Below are 24804 nucleotides of genomic sequence, written 5' to 3'. Positions count from 1 at the left end.
GTATTGGTAGCATAGCTAAAATGTTTCCTTAAGGTACATTTTTGTCCAAGTATGCATATTTGGAAAGTTCAGTGCCAAGATTTAGGGGTTCCTATAGAGTTTTAACTTTTCTGATAGTTGGAACCTAAGACTTGTCTCATACTGTGTGCAACTTATGCATACAGACCAAGAAGAAAGAAAAAAACAAAAACCTGCAATTAATTGTTGACCTTTTTGTTTGTCAAAAAGAGCCTATTCTTTTAAGCCACTCATTGTTTCTTAGAAAAAAGCAAGGTAAGAGAAAAACCTGTAATTTCATTTTGACAGTTTTTAATTTGTCAAAATGAGACTTCTTTGTAGCCACTCAAGATTACTTAGACAAAATGAAATCTACAGTATACCCAATATACCACCAAATGGTTGACAGTTTACTAAATATGCATAAATATATATTTTTTGATGGATTTTCAAAAGCAAAATTCACTTGATGCTTTTGACATCAATCAGATAATGGAACCATGGGATTTAAAAGAACCGGAGAAGATGGACTTGTCTGGGATTTGAACCCAGGACCTCTCGCACCCTAAGCGAGAATCATACCCCTAGAACAACGAGCCAACTGTTCATGCATTTTCTTGTATACTAATGAAATTGGAAGTGAAACTGTTGGAATACAATTGTAAGTATTTTAAAATACTATCAGATAATAGAACTAAGCACTTTTAAAGAACCTGAGAAAACAGTCTAATCCAGGATATGAACCTGGGGCCTTTTCCACCCAAAGCAAAAATCATACACCCAGACCAACAAGCCACAAGCTAAATAATTTCTTATTCAGATTTTACAATTTTTAAAGTAAAACTCAAATTATGTAATAAAAAAATGCAATAAGCTGGAAAAAAAGATGTTACATTTTAAAAATACCATAACAATTTAAAAATGTATTGGTAGCATAGCTAAAATGTTTCCTTAAGGTAAATTTTTGTCCAAGTATGCATATTTGAAAGTTCAGTGCCAAGATTTAGGGGTTCCTATAGAATTTTAACTTTTCTGATAGTTGGAACCTAAGACTTGTCTCATACTGTGTGCAACTTATGCATACAGACCAAGAAGAATGAAAAAAACAAAAACCTGCAATTAATTGTTGACCTTTTTGTTTGTCAAAAAGAGCCTATTCTTTTAAGCCACTCATTGTTTCTTAGAAAAAAGCAAGGTAAGAGAAAAACCTGTAATTTCATTTTGACAGTTTTTAATTTGTCAAAGTGAGACTTCTTTGATGCCACTCAAGATTACTTAGACAAAATGGAATCTACAGTATACCCAATATACCACCAAATGGTTGACAGTTCACTAAATATGCATAAGTATATATTTTTTGATGGATTTTCAAAAGCAAAATTCACTTGATGCTTTTGACATCAATCAGATAATGGAACCATGGGATTTAAAAGAACCTGAGAAGATGGGCTCGTCCGGGATTTGAACCCGGGACCTCTCGCACCCTAAGCGAGAATCATACCCCTAGAACAACTAGCCAACTGTTCATGCATTTTCATGTATACTAATGAAATTGGAAGTGAAACTGTTGGAATACATTAGTAAGTATTTTAAAATACTATCAGATAATAGAACTAAGCACTTTTAAAGAACCTGAGGAAACAGGCTAATCCAGGATATGAACCTGGGGCCTTTTCCACCCAAAGCAAAAATCATACAACCAGACCAACAAGCCACAAGCTAAATAATTTCTTATTCAGATTTTACCATTTTTAAAGTAAAACTCAAATTATTTAATAAAAAAATACAATAAGCTGGAAAAAAAGATGTTACTTTTTAAAAATACCATAACAATTTAAAAATGTATTGGTAGCATTGCTAAAATGTTTCCTTAAGGTAAATTTTTGTCCAAGTATGCATATTTGGAAAGTTCAGTGCCAAGATTTAGGGGTTCCTATAGAGTTTGAACTTTTCTGATAGTTGGAACCTAAGACTTGTCTCATACTGTGTGCAACTTATGCATACAGACCAAGAAGAAAGAAAAAAACAAAAACCTGCAATTAATTGTTGACCTTTTTGTTTGTCAAAAAGAGCCTATTCTTTTAAGCCACTCATTGTTTCTTAGAAAAAAGCAAGGTAAGAGAAAAACCTGTAATTTCATTTTGACAGTTTTTAATTTGTCAAAATGAGACTTCTTTGTAGCCACTCAAGATTACTTAGACAAAATGGAATCAACAGTATACCCAATATACCACCAAATGGTTGACAGTTTACTAAATATGCATAAGTATATATTTTTTGATGGATTTTCAAAAGCAAAATTCACTTGATGCTTTTGACAGCAATCAGATAATGGAACCATGGGATTTAAAAGAAACTGAGAAGATAGGCTCGTCCGGGATTTGAACCCGGGACCTCTCGCACCCTAAGCGAGAATCATACCCCTAGACCAACGAGCCAACTGTTCACGCATTTTCATGTATACTAATGAAATTGGAAGTGAAACTGTTGGAATACATTAGTAAGTATTTTAAAATACTATCAGATAATATAACTAAGCACTTTAAAAGAACCTGAGAAAACAGGCTAATCCAGGATATGAACCTGGGGCCTTTTCCACCCAAAGCAAAAATCATACACCCAGACCAACAAGCCACAAGCTAAATAATTTCTTATTCAGATTTTACAATTTTTAAAGTAAAACTCAAATTATGTAATAAAAAATGCAATAAGCTGAAAAAAAAGATGTTACATTTTAAAAATACCATAACAATTTAAAAATTTATTGGTAGCATAGCTAAAATGTTTCCTTAAGGTAAATTTTTGTCCAAGTATGCATATTTGGAAAGTTCAGTGCCAAGATTTAGGGGTTCCTATAGAGTTTTAACTTTTCTGATAGTTGGAACCTAAGACTTGTCTCATACTGTGTGCAACTTATGCATACAGACCAAGAAGAATGAAAAAAACAAAAACCTGCAATTAATTGTTGACCTTTTTGTTTGTCAAAAAGAGCCTATTCTTTTAAGCCGCTCATTGTTTCTTAGAAAAAAGCAAGGTAAGAGAAAAACCTGTAATTTCATTTTGACAGTTTTTAATTTGTCAAAATTAGACTTCTTTGAAGCCACTCAAGATTACTTAGACAACATGGAATCTACAGTATACCCAATATACCACCAAATGGTTGACAGTTTACTAAATATGCATAAGTATATATTTTTTGATGGATTTTCAAAAGCAAAATTCACTTGATGCTTTTGACATCAATCAGATAATGGAACCATGGGATTTAAAAGAACCTGAGAAGATGGGCTCGTCCGGGATTTGAACCCGGGATCTCTCGCACCCTAAGCGAGAATCATACCCCTAGAACAACTAGCCAACTGTTCATGCATTTTCATGTATACTATTGAAATTGGAAGTGAAACTGTTGGAATACATTAGTAAGTATTTTAAAATACTATCAGATAATAGAACTAAGCACTTTTAAAGTACCTGAGGAAACAGGCTCATCCAGGATATGAACCTGGGGCCTTTTCCACCCAAAGCAAAAATCATACACCCAGACCAACAAACCACAAGCTAAATAATTTCTTATTCAGATTTTACAATTTTTAAAGTAAAACTCAAATTATGTAATAAAAAAATGCAATAAGCTGGAAAAAAAGATGTTACATTCTAAAAATACCATAACAATTTAAAAATGTATTGGTAGCATAGCTAAAATGTTTCCTTAAGGTACATTTTTGTCCAAGTATGCATATTTGGAAAGTTCAGTGCCAAGATTTAGGGGTTCCTATAGAGTTTTAACTTTTCTGATAGTTGGAACCTAAGACTTGTCTCATACTGTGTGCAACTTATGCATACAGACCAAGAAGAATGAAAAAAACAAAAACCTGCAATTAATTGTTGACCTTTTTGTTTGTCAAAAAGAGCCTATTCTTTTAAGCCACTCATTGTTTCTTAGAAAAAAGCAAGGTAAGAGAAAAACCTGTAATTTCATTTTGACAGTTTTTAATTTGTCAAAGTGAGACTTCTTTGATGCCACTCAAGATTACTTAGACAAAATGGAATCTACAGTATACCCAATATACCACCAAATGGTTGACAGTTCACTAAATATGCATAAGTATATATTTTTTGATGGATTTTCAAAAGCAAAATTCACTTGATGCTTTTGACATCAATCAGATAATGGAACCATGGGATTTAAAAGAACCTGAGAAGATGGGCTCGTCCGGGATTTGAACCCGGGACCTCTCGCACCCTAAGCGAGAATCATACCCCTAGAACAACTAGCCAACTGTTCATGCATTTTCATGTATACTAATGAAATTGGAAGTGAAACTGTTGGAATACATTAGTAAGTATTTTAAAATACTATCAGATAATAGAACTAAGCACTTTTAAAGAACCTGAGGAAACAGGCTAATCCAGGATATGAACCTGGGGCCTTTTCCACCCAAAGCAAAAATCATACAACCAGACCAACAAGCCACAAGCTAAATAATTTCTTATTCAGATTTTACCATTTTTAAAGTAAAACTCAAATTATTTAATAAAAAAATACAATAAGCTGGAAAAAAAGATGTTACTTTTTAAAAATACCATAACAATTTAAAAATGTATTGGTAGCATTGCTAAAATGTTTCCTTAAGGTAAATTTTTGTCCAAGTATGCATATTTGGAAAGTTCAGTGCCAAGATTTAGGGGTTCCTATAGAGTTTGAACTTTTCTGATAGTTGGAACCTAAGACTTGTCTCATACTGTGTGCAACTTATGCATACAGACCAAGAAGAAAGAAAAAAACAAAAACCTGCAATTAATTGTTGACCTTTTTGTTTGTCAAAAAGAGCCTATTCTTTTAAGCCACTCATTGTTTCTTAGAAAAAAGCAAGGTAAGAGAAAAACCTGTAATTTCATTTTGACAGTTTTTAATTTGTCAAAATGAGACTTCTTTGTAGCCACTCAAGATTACTTAGACAAAATGGAATCAACAGTATACCCAATATACCACCAAATGGTTGACAGTTTACTAAATATGCATAAGTATATATTTTTTGATGGATTTTCAAAAGCAAAATTCACTTGATGCTTTTGACAGCAATCAGATAATGGAACCATGGGATTTAAAAGAAACTGAGAAGATAGGCTCGTCCGGGATTTGAACCCGGGACCTCTCGCACCCTAAGCGAGAATCATACCCCTAGACCAACGAGCCAACTGTTCACGCATTTTCATGTATACTAATGAAATTGGAAGTGAAACTGTTGGAATACATTAGTAAGTATTTTAAAATACTATCAGATAATATAACTAAGCACTTTAAAAGAACCTGAGAAAACAGGCTAATCCAGGATATGAACCTGGGGCCTTTTCCACCCAAAGCAAAAATCATACACCCAGACCAACAAGCCACAAGCTAAATAATTTCTTATTCAGATTTTACAATTTTTAAAGTAAAACTCAAATTATGTAATAAAAAATGCAATAAGCTGAAAAAAAAGATGTTACATTTTAAAAATACCATAACAATTTAAAAATTTATTGGTAGCATAGCTAAAATGTTTCCTTAAGGTAAATTTTTGTCCAAGTATGCATATTTGGAAAGTTCAGTGCCAAGATTTAGGGGTTCCTATAGAGTTTTAACTTTTCTGATAGTTGGAACCTAAGACTTGTCTCATACTGTGTGCAACTTATGCATACAGACCAAGAAGAATGAAAAAAACAAAAACCTGCAATTAATTGTTGACCTTTTTGTTTGTCAAAAAGAGCCTATTCTTTTAAGCCGCTCATTGTTTCTTAGAAAAAAGCAAGGTAAGAGAAAAACCTGTAATTTCATTTTGACAGTTTTTAATTTGTCAAAATTAGACTTCTTTGAAGCCACTCAAGATTACTTAGACAACATGGAATCTACAGTATACCCAATATACCACCAAATGGTTGACAGTTTACTAAATATGCATAAGTATATATTTTTTGATGGATTTTCAAAAGCAAAATTCACTTGATGCTTTTGACATCAATCAGATAATGGAACCATGGGATTTAAAAGAACCTGAGAAGATGGGCTCGTCCGGGATTTGAACCCGGGATCTCTCGCACCCTAAGCGAGAATCATACCCCTAGAACAACTAGCCAACTGTTCATGCATTTTCATGTATACTATTGAAATTGGAAGTGAAACTGTTGGAATACATTAGTAAGTATTTTAAAATACTATCAGATAATAGAACTAAGCACTTTTAAAGTACCTGAGGAAACAGGCTCATCCAGGATATGAACCTGGGGCCTTTTCCACCCAAAGCAAAAATCATACACCCAGACCAACAAACCACAAGCTAAATAATTTCTTATTCAGATTTTACAATTTTTAAAGTAAAACTCAAATTATGTAATAAAAAAATGCAATAAGCTGGAAAAAAAGATGTTACATTCTAAAAATACCATAACAATTTAAAAATGTATTGGTAGCATAGCTAAAATGTTTCCTTAAGGTACATTTTTGTCCAAGTATGCATATTTGGAAAGTTCAGTGCCAAGATTTAGGGGTTCCTATAGAGTTTTAACTTTTCTGATAGTTGGAACCTAAGACTTGTCTCATACTGTGTGCAACTTATGCATACAGACCAAGAAGAATGAAAAAAACAAAAACCTGCAATTAATTGTTGACCTTTTTGTTTGTCAAAAAGAGCCTATTCTTTTAAGCCACTCATTGTTTCTTAGAAAAAAGCAAGGTAAGAGAAAAACCTGTAATTTCATTTTGACAGTTTTTAATTTGTCAAAGTGAGACTTCTTTGATGCCACTCAAGATTACTTAGACAAAATGGAATCTACAGTATACCCAATATACCACCAAATGGTTGACAGTTCACTAAATATGCATAAGTATATATTTTTTGATGGATTTTCAAAAGCAAAATTCACTTGATGCTTTTGACATCAATCAGATAATGGAACCATGGGATTTAAAAGAACCTGAGAAGATGGGCTCGTCCGGGATTTGAACCCGGGACCTCTCGCACCCTAAGCGAGAATCATACCCCTAGAACAACTAGCCAACTGTTCATGCATTTTCATGTATACTAATGAAATTGGAAGTGAAACTGTTGGAATACATTAGTAAGTATTTTAAAATACTATCAGATAATAGAACTAAGCACTTTTAAAGAACCTGAGGAAACAGGCTAATCCAGGATATGAACCTGGGGCCTTTTCCACCCAAAGCAAAAATCATACAACCAGACCAACAAGCCACAAGCTAAATAATTTCTTATTCAGATTTTACCATTTTTAAAGTAAAACTCAAATTATTTAATAAAAAAATACAATAAGCTGGAAAAAAAGATGTTACTTTTTAAAAATACCATAACAATTTAAAAATGTATTGGTAGCATTGCTAAAATGTTTCCTTAAGGTAAATTTTTGTCCAAGTATGCATATTTGGAAAGTTCAGTGCCAAGATTTAGGGGTTCCTATAGAGTTTGAACTTTTCTGATAGTTGGAACCTAAGGCTTGTCTCATACTGTGTGCAACTTAAGCATACAGACCAAGAAGAAAGAAAAAAAAACCCCTGCAATTAATTGTTGACCTTTTTGTTTGTCAAAAAGAGCCTATTCTTTTAAGCCACTCATTGTTTCTTAGAAAAAAGCAAGGTAAGAGAAAAACCTGTAATTTCATTTTGACAGTTTTTAATTTGTCAAAATGAGACTTCTTTGTAGCCACTCAAAATTACTTAGACAAAATGGAATCAACAGTATACCCAATATACCACCAAATGGTTGACAGTTTACTAAATATGCATAAGTATATATTTTTTGATGGATTTTCAAAAGCAAAATTCACTTGAAGCTTTTGACATCAATCAGATAATGGAACCATGGGATTTAAAAGAAACTGAGAAGATAGGCTCGTCCGGGATTTGAACCCGGGACCTCTCGCACCCTAAGCGAGAATCATACCCCTAGACCAACGAGCCAACTGTTCACGCATTTTCATGTATACTAATGAAATTGGAAGTGAAAGTGTTGGAATACATTAGTAAGTATTTTAAAATACTATCAGATAATATAACTAAGCACTTTTAAAGAACCTGAGAAAACAGGCTATTTCAGGATATGAACCTGGGGCCTTTTCCACCCAAAGCAAAAATCATACACCCAGACCAACAAGCCACAAGCTAAATAATTTCTTATTCAGATTTTACAATTTTTAAAGTAAAACTCAAATTATGTAATAAAAAATGCAATAAGCTGAAAAAAAAGATGTTACATTTTAAAAATACCATAACAATTTAAAAATTTATTGGTAGCATAGCTAAAATGTTTCCTTAAGGTAAATTTTTGTCCAAGTATGCATATTTGGAAAGTTCAGTGCCAAGATTTAGGGGTTCCTATAGAGTTTTAACTTTTCTGATAGTTGGAACCTAAGACTTGTCTCATACTGTGTGCAACTTATGCATACAGACCAAGAAGAATGAAAAAAACAAAAACCTGCAATTAATTGTTGACCTTTTTGTTTGTCAAAAAGAGCCTATTCTTTTAAGCCACTCATTGTTTCTTAGAAAAAAGCAAGGTAAGAGAAAAACCTGTAATTTCATTTTGACAGTTTTTAATTTGTCAAAATTAGACTTCTTTGAAGCCACTCAAGATTACTTAGACAAAATGGAATCTACATTATACCCAATATACCACCAAATGGTTGACAGTTTACTAAATATGCATAAGTATATATTTTTTGATGGATTTTCAAAAGCAAAATTCACTTGATGCTTTTGACATCAATCAGATAATGGAACCATGGGATTTAAAAGAACCTGAGAAGATGGGCTCATCCGGGATTTGAACCCGGGATCTCTCGCACCCTAAGCGAGAATCATACCCCTAGAACAACTAGCCAACTGTTCATGCATTTTCATGTATACTATTGAAATTGGAAGTGAAACTGTTGGAATACATTAGTAAGTATTTTAAAATACTATCAGATAATAGAACTAAGCACTTTTAAAGTACCTGAGGAAACAGGCTCATCCAGGATATGAACCTGGGGCCTTTTCCACCCAAAGCAAAAATCATACACCCAGACCAACAAGCCACAAGCTAAATAATTTCTTATTCAGATTTTACCATTTTTAAAGTAAAACTCAAATTATGTAATTAAAAAATGCAATAAGCTGGAAAAAAAGATGTTACATTTTAAAAATACCATAACAATTTAAAAATGTATTGGTAGCATAGCTAAAATGTTTCCTTAAGGTAAATTTTTGTCCAAGTATGCATATTTGGAAAGTTCAGTGCCAAGATTTAGGGGTTCCTATAGAGTTTTAACTTTTCTGATAGTTGGAACCTAAGACTTGTCTCATACTGTGTGCAACTTATGCATACAGACCAAGAAGAATGAAAAAAACAAAAACCTGCAATTAATTGTTGACCTTTTTGTTTGTCAAAAAGAGCCTATTCTTTTAAGCCACTCATTGTTTCTTAGAAAAAAGCAAGGTAAGAGAAAAACCTGTAATTTCATTTTGACAGTTTTTAATTTGTCAAAGTGAGACTTCTTTGATGCCACTCAAGATTACTTAGACAAAATGGAATCTACAGTATACCCAATATACCACCAAATGGTTGACAGTTCACTAAATATGCATAAGTATATATTTTTTGATGGATTTTCAAAAGCAAAATTCACTTGATGCTTTTGACATCAATTAGATAATGGAACCATGGGATTTAAAAGAACCTGAGAAGATGGGCTCGTCCGGGATTTGAACCCGGGACCTCTCGCACCCTAAGCGAGACTCATACCCCTAGAACAACTAGCCAACTGTTCATGTATTTTCATGTATACTAATGAAATTGGAAGTGAAACTGTTGGAATACATTAGTAAGTATTTTAAAATACTATCAGATAATAGAACTAAGCACTTTTAAAGAACCTGAGGAAACAGGCTAATCCAGGATATGAACCTTGGGCCTTTTCCACCCAAAGCAAAAATCATACAACCAGACCAACAAGCCACAAGCTAAATAATTTCTTATTCAGATTTTACCATTTTTAAAGTAAAACTCAAATTATTTAATAAAAAAATACAATAAGCTGGAAAAAAAGATGTTACATTTTAAAAATACCATAACAATTTAAAAATGTATTGGTAGCATTGCTAAAATGTTTCCTTAAGGTAAATTTTTGTCCAAGTATGCATATTTGGAAAGTTCAGTGCCAAGATTTAGGGGTTCCTATAGAGTTTGAACTTTTCTGATAGTTGGAACCTAAGGCTTGTCTCATACTGTGTGCAACTTAAGCATACAGACCAAGAAGAAAGAAAAAAAAACCTGCAATTAATTGTTGACCTTTTTGTTTGTCAAAAAGAGCCTATTCTTTTAAGCCACTCATTGTTTCTTAGAAAAAAGCAAGGTAAGAGAAAAACCTGTAATTTAATTTTGACAGTTTTTAATTTGTCAAAATGAGACTTCTTTGAAGCCACTCAAGATTTACTTAGACAAAATGGAATCTACAGTATACCCAATATACCACCAAATGGTTGACAGTTTACTAAATATGCATAAGTATATATTTTTTGATGGATTTTCAAAAGCAAAATTCACTTGATGCTTTTGACATCAATCAGATAACGGAACCATGGGATTTAAAAGAAACTGAGAAGATGGGCTCGTCCGGGATTTGAACCCGGGACCTCTCGCACCCTAAGCGAGAATCATACCCCTAGACCAACGAGCCAACTGTTCACGCATTTTCATGTATACTAATGAAATTGGAAGTGAAACTGTTGGAATACATTAGTAAGTATTTTAAAATACTATCAGATAATATAACTAAGCACTTTTAAAGAACCTGAGAAAACAGGCTAATCCAGGATATGAACCTGGGGCCTTTTCCACCCAAAGCAAAAATCATACACCCAGACCAACAAGCCACAAGCTAAATAATTTCTTATTCAGATTTTACAATTTTTAAAGTAAAACTCAAATTATGTAATAAAAAATGCAATAAGCTGGAAAAAAAGATGTTACATTTTAAAAATACCATAACAATTTAAAAATTTATTGGTAGCATAGCTAAAATGTTTCCTTAAGGTAAATTTTTGTCCAAGTATGCATATTTGGAAAGTTCAGTGCCAAGATTTAGGGGTTCCTATAGAGTTTTAACTTTTCTGATAGTTGGAACCTAAGACTTGTCTCATACTGTGTGCAACTTATGCATACAGACCAAGAAGAATGAAAAAAACAAAAACCTGCAATTAATTGTTGACCTTTTTGTTTGTCAAAAAGAGCCTATTCTTTTAAGCCGCTCATTGTTTCTTAGAAAAAAGCAAGGTAAGAGAAAAACCTGTAATTTCATTTTGACAGTTTTTAATTTGTCAAAATGAGACTTCTTTGTAGCCACTCAAAATTACTTAGACAAAATGGAATCAACAGTATACCCAATATACCACCAAATGGTTGACAGTTTACTAAATATGCATAAGTATATATTTTTTGATGGATTTTCAAAAGCAAAATTCACTTGAAGCTTTTGACATCAATCAGATAATGGAACCATGGGATTTAAAAGAAACTGAGAAGATAGGCTCGTCCGGGATTTGAACCCGGGACCTCTCGCACCCTAAGCGAGAATCATACCCCTAGACCAACGAGCCAACTGTTCACGCATTTTCATGTATACTAATGAAATTGGAAGTGAAAGTGTTGGAATACATTAGTAAGTATTTTAAAATACTATCAGATAATATAACTAAGCACTTTTAAAGAACCTGAGAAAACAGGCTATTTCAGGATATGAACCTGGGGCCTTTTCCACCCAAAGCAAAAATCATACACCCAGACCAACAAGCCACAAGCTAAATAATTTCTTATTCAGATTTTACAATTTTTAAAGTAAAACTCAAATTATGTAATAAAAAATGCAATAAGCTGAAAAAAAAGATGTTACATTTTAAAAATACCATAACAATTTAAAAATTTATTGGTAGCATAGCTAAAATGTTTCCTTAAGGTAAATTTTTGTCCAAGTATGCATATTTGGAAAGTTCAGTGCCAAGATTTAGGGGTTCCTATAGAGTTTTAACTTTTCTGATAGTTGGAACCTAAGACTTGTCTCATACTGTGTGCAACTTATGCATACAGACCAAGAAGAATGAAAAAAACAAAAACCTGCAATTAATTGTTGACCTTTTTGTTTGTCAAAAAGAGCCTATTCTTTTAAGCCACTCATTGTTTCTTAGAAAAAAGCAAGGTAAGAGAAAAACCTGTAATTTCATTTTGACAGTTTTTAATTTGTCAAAATTAGACTTCTTTGAAGCCACTCAAGATTACTTAGACAAAATGGAATCTACATTATACCCAATATACCACCAAATGGTTGACAGTTTACTAAATATGCATAAGTATATATTTTTTGATGGATTTTCAAAAGCAAAATTCACTTGATGCTTTTGACATCAATCAGATAATGGAACCATGGGATTTAAAAGAACCTGAGAAGATGGGCTCATCCGGGATTTGAACCCGGGATCTCTCGCACCCTAAGCGAGAATCATACCCCTAGAACAACTAGCCAACTGTTCATGCATTTTCATGTATACTATTGAAATTGGAAGTGAAACTGTTGGAATACATTAGTAAGTATTTTAAAATACTATCAGATAATAGAACTAAGCACTTTTAAAGTACCTGAGGAAACAGGCTCATCCAGGATATGAACCTGGGGCCTTTTCCACCCAAAGCAAAAATCATACACCCAGACCAACAAGCCACAAGCTAAATAATTTCTTATTCAGATTTTACCATTTTTAAAGTAAAACTCAAATTATGTAATTAAAAAATGCAATAAGCTGGAAAAAAAGATGTTACATTTTAAAAATACCATAACAATTTAAAAATGTATTGGTAGCATAGCTAAAATGTTTCCTTAAGGTAAATTTTTGTCCAAGTATGCATATTTGGAAAGTTCAGTGCCAAGATTTAGGGGTTCCTATAGAGTTTTAACTTTTCTGATAGTTGGAACCTAAGACTTGTCTCATACTGTGTGCAACTTATGCATACAGACCAAGAAGAATGAAAAAAACAAAAACCTGCAATTAATTGTTGACCTTTTTGTTTGTCAAAAAGAGCCTATTCTTTTAAGCCACTCATTGTTTCTTAGAAAAAAGCAAGGTAAGAGAAAAACCTGTAATTTCATTTTGACAGTTTTTAATTTGTCAAAGTGAGACTTCTTTGATGCCACTCAAGATTACTTAGACAAAATGGAATCTACAGTATACCCAATATACCACCAAATGGTTGACAGTTCACTAAATATGCATAAGTATATATTTTTTGATGGATTTTCAAAAGCAAAATTCACTTGATGCTTTTGACATCAATTAGATAATGGAACCATGGGATTTAAAAGAACCTGAGAAGATGGGCTCGTCCGGGATTTGAACCCGGGACCTCTCGCACCCTAAGCGAGACTCATACCCCTAGAACAACTAGCCAACTGTTCATGTATTTTCATGTATACTAATGAAATTGGAAGTGAAACTGTTGGAATACATTAGTAAGTATTTTAAAATACTATCAGATAATAGAACTAAGCACTTTTAAAGAACCTGAGGAAACAGGCTAATCCAGGATATGAACCTTGGGCCTTTTCCACCCAAAGCAAAAATCATACAACCAGACCAACAAGCCACAAGCTAAATAATTTCTTATTCAGATTTTACCATTTTTAAAGTAAAACTCAAATTATTTAATAAAAAAATACAATAAGCTGGAAAAAAAGATGTTACATTTTAAAAATACCATAACAATTTAAAAATGTATTGGTAGCATTGCTAAAATGTTTCCTTAAGGTAAATTTTTGTCCAAGTATGCATATTTGGAAAGTTCAGTGCCAAGATTTAGGGGTTCCTATAGAGTTTGAACTTTTCTGATAGTTGGAACCTAAGGCTTGTCTCATACTGTGTGCAACTTAAGCATACAGACCAAGAAGAAAGAAAAAAAAACCTGCAATTAATTGTTGACCTTTTTGTTTGTCAAAAAGAGCCTATTCTTTTAAGCCACTCATTGTTTCTTAGAAAAAAGCAAGGTAAGAGAAAAACCTGTAATTTAATTTTGACAGTTTTTAATTTGTCAAAATGAGACTTCTTTGAAGCCACTCAAGATTTACTTAGACAAAATGGAATCTACAGTATACCCAATATACCACCAAATGGTTGACAGTTTACTAAATATGCATAAGTATATATTTTTTGATGGATTTTCAAAAGCAAAATTCACTTGATGCTTTTGACATCAATCAGATAACGGAACCATGGGATTTAAAAGAAACTGAGAAGATGGGCTCGTCCGGGATTTGAACCCGGGACCTCTCGCACCCTAAGCGAGAATCATACCCCTAGACCAACGAGCCAACTGTTCACGCATTTTCATGTATACTAATGAAATTGGAAGTGAAACTGTTGGAATACATTAGTAAGTATTTTAAAATACTATCAGATAATATAACTAAGCACTTTTAAAGAACCTGAGAAAACAGGCTAATCCAGGATATGAACCTGGGGCCTTTTCCACCCAAAGCAAAAATCATACACCCAGACCAACAAGCCACAAGCTAAATAATTTCTTATTCAGATTTTACAATTTTTAAAGTAAAACTCAAATTATGTAATAAAAAATGCAATAAGCTGGAAAAAAAGATGTTACATTTTAAAAATACCATAACAATTTAAAAATTTATTGGTAGCATAGCTAAAATGTTTCCTTAAGGTAAATTTTTGTCCAAGTATGCATATTTGGAAAGTTCAGTGCCAAGATTTAGGGGTTCCTATAGAGTTTTAACTTTTCTGATAGTTGGAACCTAAGACTTGTCTCATACTGTGTGCAACTTATGCATACAGACCAAGAAGAATGAAAAAAACAAAAACCTGCAATTAATTGTTGACCTTTTTGTTTGTCAAAAAGAGCCTATTCTTTTAAGCCGCTCATTGTTTCTTAGAAAAAAGCAAGGTAAGAGAAAAACCTGTAATTTCATTTTGACAGTTTTTAATTTGTCAAAATTAGACTTCTTTGAAGCCACTCAAGATTACTTAGACAAAATGGAATCTACAGTATACCCAATATACCACCAAATGGTTGACAGTTTACTAAATATGCATAAGTATATATTTTTTGATGGATTTTCAAAAGCAAAATTCACTTGATGCTTTTGACATCAATCAGATAATGGAACCATGGGATTTAAACGAACCTGAGAAGATGTGCTCGTCCGGGATTTGAACCCGGGACCTCTCGCACCCTAAGCGAGAATCATACCCCTAGAACAACTAGCCAACTGTTCATGCATTTTCATGTATACTAATGAAATTGGAAGTGAAACTGTTGGAATACATTAGTAAGTATTTTAAAATACTATCAGATAATAGAACTAAGCACTTTTAGAGTACCTGAGGAAACAGGCTCATCCAGGATATGAACCTGGGGCCTTTTCCACCCAAAGCAAAAATCATACACCCAGACCAACAAGCCACAAGCTAAATAATTTCTTATTCAGATTTTACCATTTTTAAAGTAAAACTCAAATTATGTAATAAAAAATGCAATAAGCTGAAAAAAAAGATGTTACATTTTAAAAATACCATAACAATTTAAAAATGTATTGGTAGCATAGCTAAAATGTTTCCTTAAGGTAAATTTTTGTCCAAGTATGCATATTTGGAAAGTTCAGTGCCAAGATTTAGGGGTTCCTATAGAGTTTTAACTTTTCTGATAGTTGGAACCTAAGACTTGTCTCATACTGTGTGCAACTTATGCATACAGACCAAGAAGAATGAAAAAAACAAAAACCTGTAATTAATTGTTGACCTTTTTGTTTGTCAAAAAGAGCCTATTCTTTTAAGCCACTCATTGATTCTTAGAAAAAAGCAAGGTAAGAGAAAAACCTGTAATTTCATTTTGACAGTTTTTAATTTGTCAAAATTAGACTTCTTTGAAGCCACTCAAGATTACTTAGACAAAATGGAATCTACAGTATACCCAATATACCACCAAATGGTTGACAGTTTACTAAATATGCATAAATATATATTTTTTGATGGATTTTCAAAAGCAAAATTCACTTGATGCTTTTGACATCAATCAGATAATGGAACCATGGGATTTAAAAGAACCTGAGAAGATGGGCTCGTCCGGGATTTGAACCCGGGATCTCTCGCACCCTAAGCGAGAATCAAACCCCTAGAACAACTAGCCAACTGTTCATGCATTTTCATGTATACTATTGAAATTGGAAGTGAAACTGTTGGAATACATTAGTAAGTATTTTAAAATACTATCAGATAATAGAACTAAGCACTTTTAAAGTACCTGAGGAAACAGGCTCATCCAGGATATGAACCTGGGGCCTTTTCCACCCAAAGCAAAAATCATACACCCAGACCAACAAGCCACAAGCTAAATAATTTCTTATTCAGATTTTACAATTTTTAAAGTAAAACTCAAATTATGTAATAAAAAAATGCAATAAGCTGGAAAAAAAGATGTTACATTTTAAAAATACCATAACAATTTAAAAATGTATTGGTAGCATAGCTAAAATGTTTCCTTAAGGTAAATTTTTGTCCAAGTATGCATATTTGAAAGTTCAGTGCCAAGATTTAGGGGTTCCTATAGAGTTTTAACTTTTCTGATAGTTGGAACCTAAGACTTGTCTCATACTGTGTGCAACTTATGCATACAGACCAAGAAGAATGAAAAAAACAAAAACCTGCAATTAATTGTTGACCTTTTTGTTTGTCAAAAAGAGCCTATTCTTTTAAGCCACTCATTGTTTCTTAGAAAAAAGCAAGGTAAGAGAAAAACCTGTAATTTCATTTTGACAGTTTTTAATTTGTCAAAGTGAGACTTCTTTGATGCCACTCAAGATTACTTAGACAAAATGGAATCTACAGTATACCCAATATACCACCAAATGGTTGACAGTTCACTAAATATGCATAAGTATATATTTTTTGATGGATTTTCAAAAGCAAAATTCACTTGATGCTTTTGACATCAATCAGATAATGGAACCATGGGATTTAAAAGAACCTGAGAAGATGGGCTCGTCCGGGATTTGAACCCGGGACCTCTCGCACCCTAAGCGAGAATCATACCCCTAGAACAACTAGCCAACTGTTCATGCATTTTCATGTATACTAATGAAATTGGAAGTGAAACTGTTGGAATACATTAGTAAGTATTTTAAAATACTATCAGATAATAGAACTAAGCACTTTTAAAGAACCTGAGGAAACAGGCTAATCCAGGATATGAACCTGGGGCCTTTTCCACCCAAAGCAAAAATCATACAACCAGACCAACAAGCCACAAGCTAAATAATTTCTTATTCAGATTTTACCATTTTTAAAGTAAAACTCAAATTATTTAATAAAAAAATACAATAAGCTGGAAAAAAAGATGTTACTTTTTAAAAATACCATAACAATTTAAAAATGTATTGGTAGCATTGCTAAAATGTTTCCTTAAGGTAAATTTTTGTCCAAGTATGCATATTTGGAAAGTTCAGTGCCAAGATTTAGGGGTTCCTATAGAGTTTGAACTTTTCTGATAGTTGGAACCTAAGGCTTGTCTCATACTGTGTGCAACTTAAGCATACAGACCAAGAAGAAAGAAAAAAAAAACCCTGCAATTAATTGTTGACCTTTTTGTTTGTCAAAAAGAGCCTATTCTTTTAAGCCACTCATTGTTTCTTAGAAAAAAGCAAGGTAAGAGAAAAACCTGTAATTTCATTTTGACAGTTTTTAATTTGTCAAAATGAGACTTCTTTGTAGCCACTCAAGATTACTTAGACAAAATGGAATCAACAGTATACCCAATATACCACCAAATGGTTGACAGTTTACTAAATATGCATAAGTATATATTTTTTGATGGATTTTCAAAAGCAAAATTCACTTGATGCTTTTGACATCAATCAGATAATGGAACCATGGGATTTAAAAGAAACTGAGAAGATAGGCTCGTCCGGGATTTGAACCCGGGACCTCTCGCACCCTAAGCGAGAATCATACCCCTAGACCAACGAGCCAACTGTTCACGCATTTTCATGTATACTAATGAAATTGGAAGTGAAAGTGTTGGAATACATTAGTAAGTATTTTAAAATACTATCAGATAATATAACTAAGCACTTTTAAAGAACCTGAGAAAACAGGCTATTTCAGGATATGAACCTGGGGCCTTTTCCACCCAAAGCAAAAATCATACACCCAGACCAACAAGCCACAAGCTAAATAATTTCTTATTCAGATTTTACAATTTTTAAAGTAAAACTCAAATTATGTAATAAAAAATGCAATAAGCTGAAAAAAAAGATGTTACATTTTAAAAATACCATAACAATTTAAAAATTTATTGGTAGCATAGCTAAAATGTTTCCTTAAGGTAAATTTTTGTCCAAGTATGCATATTTGGAAAGTTCAGTGCCAAGATTTAGGGGTTCCTATAGAGTTTTAACTTTTCTGATAGTTGGAACCTAAGACTTGTCTCATACTGTGTGCAACTTATGCATACAGACCAAGAAGAATGAAAAAAACAAAAACCTGCAATTAATTGTTGACCTTTTTGTTTGTCAAAAAGAGCCTATTCTTTTAAGCCACTCATTGTTTCTTAGAAAAAAGCAAGGTAAGAGAAAAACCTGTAATTTCATTTTGACAGTTTTTAATTTGTCAAAATTAGACTTCTTTGAAGCCACTCAAGATTACTTAGACAAAATGGAATCTACAGTATACCCAATATACCACCAAATGGTTGACAGTTTACTAAATATGCATAAGTATATATTTTTTGATGGATTTTCAAAAGCAAAATTCACTTGATGCTTTTGACATCAATCAGATAATGGAACCATGGGATTTAAAAGAACCTGAGAAGATGGGCTCGTCCGGGATTTGAACCCGGGATCTCTCGCACCCTAAGCGAGAATCATACCCCTAGAACAACTAGCTAACTGTTCATGCATTTTCATGTATACTATTGAAATTGGAAGTGAAACTGTTGGAATACATTAGTAAGTATTTTAAAATACTATCAGATAATAGAACTAAGCACTTTTAAAGTACCTGAGGAAACAGGCTCATCCAGGATATGAACCTGGGGCCTTTTCCACCCAAAGCAAAAATCATACACCCAGACCAACAAGCCACAAGCTAAATAATTTCTTATTCAGATTTTACCATTTTTAAAGTAAAACTCAAATTATGTAATAAAAAATGCAATAAGCTGGAAAAAAAGATGTTACATTTTAAAAATACCATAACAATTTAAAAATGTATTGGTAGCATAGCTAAAATGTTTCCTTAAGGTAAATTTTTGTCCAAGTATGCATATTTGGAAAGTTCAGTGCCAAGATTTAGGGGTTCCTATAGAGTTTTAACTTTTCTGATAGTTGGAACCTAAGACTTGTCTCATACTGTGTGCAACTTATGCATACAGACCAAGAAGAATGAAAAAAACAAAAACCTGCAATTAATTGTTGACCTTTTTGTTTGTCAAAAAGAGCCTATTCTTTTAAGCCACTCATTGTTTCTTAGAAAAAAGCAAGGTAAGAGAAAAACCTGTAATTTCATTTTGACAGTTTTTAATTTGTCAAAGTGAGACTTCTTTGATGCCACTCAAGATTACTTAGACAAAATGGAATCTACAGTATACCCAATATACCACCAAATGGTTGACAGTTCACTAAATATGCATAAGTATATATTTTTTGATGGATTTTCAAAAGCAAAATTCACTTGATGCTTTTGACATCAATCAGATAATGGAACCATGGGATTTAAAAGAACCTGAGAAGATGGGCTCGTCCGGGATTTGAACCCGGGACCTCTCGCACCCTAAGCGAGAATCATACCCCTAGAACAACTAGCCAACTGTTCATGCATTTTCATGTATACTAATGAAATTGGAAGTGAAACTGTTGGAATACATTAGTAAGTATTTTAAAATACTATCAGATAATAGAACTAAGCACTTTTAAAGAACCTGAGGAAACAGGCTAATCCAGGATATGAACCTTGGGCCTTTTCCACCCAAAGCAAAAATCATACAACCAGACCAACAAGCCACAAGCTAAATAATTTCTTATTCAGATTTTACCATTTTTAAAGTAAAACTCAAATTATTTAATAAAAAAATACAATAAGCTGGAAAAAAAGATGTTACATTTTAAAAATACCATAACAATTTAAAAATGTATTGGTAGCATTGCTAAAATGTTTCCTTAAGGTAAATTTTTGTCCAAGTATGCATATTTGGAAAGTTCAGTGCCAAGATTTAGGGGTTCCTATAGAGTTTTAACTTTTCTGATAGTTGGAACCTAAGACTTGTCTCATACTGTGTGCAACTTATGCATACAGACCAAGAAGAATGAAAAAAACAAAAACCTGCAATTAATTGTTGACCTTTTTGTTTGTCAAAAAGAGCCTATTCTTTTAAGCCACTCATTGTTTCTTAGAAAAAAGCAAGGTAAGAGAAAAACCTGTAATTTCATTTTGACAGTTTTTAATTTGTCAAAATTAGACTTCTTTGAAGCCACTCAAGATTACTTAGACAAAATGGAATCTACAGTATACCCAATATACCACCAAATGGTTGACAGTTTACTAAATATGCATAAGTATATATTTTTTGATGGATTTTCAAAAGCAAAATTCACCTGATGCTTTTGACATCAATCAGATAATGGAACCATGGGATTTAAACGAACCTGAGAAGATGTGCTCGTCCGGGATTTGAACCCGGGACCTCTCGCACCCTAAGCGAGAATCATACCCCTAGAACAACTAGCTAACTGTTCATGCATTTTCATGTATACTAATGAAATTGGAAGTGAAACTGTTGGAATACATTAGTAAGTATTTTAAAATACTATCAGATAATAGAACTAAGCACTTTTAGAGTACCTGAGGAAACAGGCTCATCCAGGATATGAACCTGGGGCCTTTTCCACCCAAAGCAAAAATCATACACCCAGACCAACAAGCCACAAGCTAAATAATTTCTTATTCAGATTTTACCATTTTTAAAGTAAAACTCAAATTATGTAATAAAAAATGCAATAAGCTGAAAAAAAAGATGCTACATTTTAAAAATACCATAACAATTTAAAAATGTATTGGTAGCATAGCTAAAATGTTTCCTTAAGGTAAATTTTTGTCCAAGTATGCATATTTGGAAAATTCAGTGCCAAGATTTAGGGGTTCCTATAGAGTTTTAACTTTTCTGATAGTTGGAACCTAAGACTTGTCTCATACTGTGTGCAACTTATGCATACAGACCAAGAAGAATGAAAAAAACAAAAACCTGCAATTAATTGTTGACCTTTTTGTTTGTCAAAAAGAGCCTATTCTTTTAAGCCACTCATTGATTCTTAGAAAAAAGCAAGGTAAGAGAAAAACCTGTAATTTCATTTTGACAGTTTTTAATTTGTCAAAATTAGACTTCTTTGAAGCCACTCAAGATTACTTAGACAAAATGGAATCTACAGTATACCCAATATACCACCAAATGGTTGACAGTTTACTAAATATGCATAAGTATATATTTTTTGATGGATTTTCAAAAGCAAAATTCACTTGATGCTTTTGAAATCAATCAGATAATGGAACCATGGGATTTAAAAGAACCTGAGAAGATGGGCTCGTCCGGGATTTGAACCCGGGATCTCTCGCACCCTAAGCGAGAATCATACCCCTAGAACAACTAGCCAACTGTTCATGCATTTTCATGTATACTATTGAAATTGGAAGTGAAACTGTTGGAATACATTAGTAAGTATTTTAAAATACTATCAGATAATAGAACTAAGCACTTTTAAAGTACCTGAGGAAACAGGCTCATCCAGGATATGAACCTGGGGCCTTTTCCACCCAAAGCAAAAATCATACACCCAGACCAACAAGCCACAAGCTAAATAATTTCTTATTCAGATTTTACCATTTTTAAAGTAAAACTCAAATTATGTAATAAAAAAATGCAATAAGCTGGAAAAAAAGATGTTACATTCTAAAAATACCATAACAATTTAAAAATGTATTGGTAGCATAGCTAAAATGTTTCCTTAAGGTAAATTTTTGTCCAAGTATGCATATTTGGAAAGTTCAGTGCCAAGATTTAGGGGTTCCTATAGAGTTTTAACTTTTCTGATAGTTGGAACCTAAGACTTGTCTCATACTGTGTGCAACTTATGCATACAGACCAAGAAGAAAGAAAAAAACAAAAACCTGCAATTAATTGTTGACCTTTTTGTTTGTCAAAAAGAGCCTATTCTTTTAAGCCACTCATTGTTTCTTAGAAAAAAGCAAGGTAAGAGAAAAACCTGTAATTTCATTTTGACAGTTTTTAATTTGTCAAAATGAGACTTCTTTGTAGCCACTCAAGATTACTTAGACAAAATGAAATCTACAGTATACCCAATATACCACCAAATGGTTGACAGTTTACTAAATATGCATAAATATAGATTTTTTGATGGATTTTCAAAAGCAAAATTCACTTGATGCTTTTGACATCAATCAGATAATGGAACCATGGGATTTAAAAGAACCGGAGAAGATGGACTTGTCTGGGATTTGAACCCGGGACCTCTCGCACCCTAAGCGAGAATCATACCCCTAGAACAACGAGCCAACTGTTCATGCATTTTCTTGTATACTAATGAAATTGGAAGTGAAACTGTTGGAATACATTAGTAAGTATTTTAAAATACTATCAGATAATAGAACTAAGCACTTTTAAAGAACCTGAGAAAACAGTCTAATCCAGGATATGAACCTGGGGCCTTTTCCACCCAAAGCAAAAATCATACACCCAGACCAACAAGCCACAAGCTAAATAATTTCTTATTCAGATTTTACAATTTTTAAAGTAAAACTCAAATTATGTAATAAAAAAATGCAATAAGCTGGAAAAAAAGATGTTACATTTTAAAAATACCATAACAATTTAAAAATGTATTGGTAGCATAGCTAAAATGTTTCCTTAAGGTAAATTTTTGTCCAAGTATGCATATTTGAAAGTTCAGTGCCAAGATTTAGGGGTTCCTATAGAGTTTTAACTTTTCTGATAGTTGGAACCTAAGACTTGTCTCATACTGTGTGCAACTTATGCATACAGACCAAGAAGAATGAAAAAAACAAAAACCTGCAATTAATTGTTGACCTTTTTGTTTGTCAAAAAGAGCCTATTCTTTTAAGCCACTCATTGTTTCTTAGAAAAAAGCAAGGTAAGAGAAAAACCTGTAATTTCATTTTGACAGTTTTTAATTTGTCAAAGTGAGACTTCTTTGATGCCACTCAAGATTACTTAGACAAAATGGAATCTACAGTATACCCAATATACCACCAAATGGTTGACAGTTTACTAAATATGCATAAGTATATATTTTTTGATGGATTTTCAAAAGCAAAATTCACTTGATGCTTTTGACATCAATCAGATAATGGAACCATGGGATTTAAAAGAACCTGAGAAGATGGGCTCGTCCGGGATTTGAACCCGGGACCTCTCGCACCCTAAGCGAGAATCATACCCCTAGAACAACTAGCCAACTGTTCATGCATTTTCATGTATACTAATGAAATTGGTAGTGAAAGTGTTGGAATACATTAGTAAGTATTTTAAAATACTATCAGATAATAGAACTAAGCACTTTTAAAGTACCTGAGGAAACAGGCTCATCCAGGATATGAACCTGGGGCCTTTTCCACCCAAAGCAAAAATCATACACCCAGACCAACAAGCCACAAGCTAAATAATTTCTTATTCAGATTTTACCATTTTTAAAGTAAAACTCAAATTATGTAATAAAAAAATGCAATAAGCTGGAAAAAAAGATGTTAAATTTTAAAAATACCATAACAATTTAAAAATGTATTGGTAGCATTGCTAAAATGTTTCCTTAAGGTAAATTTTTGTCCAAGTATGCATATTTGGAAAGTTCAGTGCCAAGATTTAGGGGTTCCTATAGAGTTTTAACTTTTTTGATAGTTGGAACCTAAGACTTGTCTCATACTGTGTGCAACTTATGCATACAGACCAAGAAGAAAGAAAAAAACAAAAACCTGCAATTAATTGTTGACCTTTTTGTTTGTCAAAAAGAGCCTATTCTTTTAAGCCACTCATTGTTTCTTAGAAAAAAGCAAGGTAAGATAAAAACCTGTAATTTCATTTTGACAGTTTTTAATTTGTCAAAATGAGACTTCTTTGTAGCCACTCAAGATTACTTAGACAAAATGGAATCTACAGTATACCCAATATACCACCAAATGGTTGACAGTTTACTAAATATGCATAAATATATATTTTTTGATGGATTTTCAAAAGCAAAATTCACTTGATGCTTTTGACATCAATCAGATAATGGAACCATGGGATTTAAAAGAACCGGAGAAGATAGACTTGTCTGGGATTTGAACCCGGGACCTCTCGCACCCTTAGCGAGAATCATACCCCTAGAACAACGAGCCAACTGTTCATGCATTTTCTTGTATACTAATGAAATTGGAAGTGAAACTGGTGGAATACATTAGTAAGTATTTTAAAATACTATCAGATAATAGAACTAAGCACTTTTAAAGAACCTGAGAAAACAGTCTAATCCAGGATATGAACCTGGGGCCTTTTCCACCCAAAGCAAAAATCATACACCCAGACCAACAAGCCACAAGCTAAATAATTTCTTATTCAGATTTTACAATTTTTAAAGTAAAACTCAAATTATGTAATAAAAAAATGCAATAAGCTGGAAAAAAAGATGTTACATTTTAAAAATACCATA

At 32.7% G+C, this 24804-nt stretch overlaps 7 non-coding genes across 7 annotated transcripts; all 7 read right to left on the bottom strand.

The window, feature by feature from the left end:
* Positions 1-2363: 2363 nt before the first annotated feature.
* Positions 2364-2435, bottom strand: TRNAP-AGG (transfer RNA proline (anticodon AGG)). Its single transcript has one exon. It is a non-coding gene; the product is annotated as a tRNA-Pro (tRNA).
* A 2687-nt stretch (positions 2436-5122) lies between these two features.
* TRNAP-AGG (transfer RNA proline (anticodon AGG)) lies at positions 5123-5194 on the bottom strand. The gene has a single exon. It is a non-coding gene; the product is annotated as a tRNA-Pro (tRNA).
* Positions 5195-7879: 2685 nt separating this feature from the next.
* On the bottom strand, positions 7880-7951 carry TRNAP-AGG (transfer RNA proline (anticodon AGG)). Its single transcript has one exon. It is a non-coding gene; the product is annotated as a tRNA-Pro (tRNA).
* Positions 7952-10635: 2684 nt separating this feature from the next.
* Positions 10636-10707, bottom strand: TRNAP-AGG (transfer RNA proline (anticodon AGG)). Its single transcript has one exon. It is a non-coding gene; the product is annotated as a tRNA-Pro (tRNA).
* Positions 10708-11554: 847 nt separating this feature from the next.
* Positions 11555-11626, bottom strand: TRNAP-AGG (transfer RNA proline (anticodon AGG)). Its single transcript has one exon. It is a non-coding gene; the product is annotated as a tRNA-Pro (tRNA).
* Positions 11627-14310: 2684 nt separating this feature from the next.
* Positions 14311-14382, bottom strand: TRNAP-AGG (transfer RNA proline (anticodon AGG)). The gene has a single exon. It is a non-coding gene; the product is annotated as a tRNA-Pro (tRNA).
* Positions 14383-17985: 3603 nt separating this feature from the next.
* Positions 17986-18057, bottom strand: TRNAP-AGG (transfer RNA proline (anticodon AGG)). The gene has a single exon. It is a non-coding gene; the product is annotated as a tRNA-Pro (tRNA).
* Positions 18058-24804: the final 6747 nt, after the last annotated feature.

The sequence above is a fragment of the Pseudophryne corroboree genome, chromosome 3 (assembly GCF_028390025.1).
Source record: "Pseudophryne corroboree isolate aPseCor3 chromosome 3, aPseCor3.hap2, whole genome shotgun sequence".
Classification (NCBI taxonomy): domain Eukaryota; kingdom Metazoa; phylum Chordata; class Amphibia; order Anura; family Myobatrachidae; genus Pseudophryne; species Pseudophryne corroboree.
This window is presented reverse-complemented; position numbering and strand designations above follow the sequence as displayed.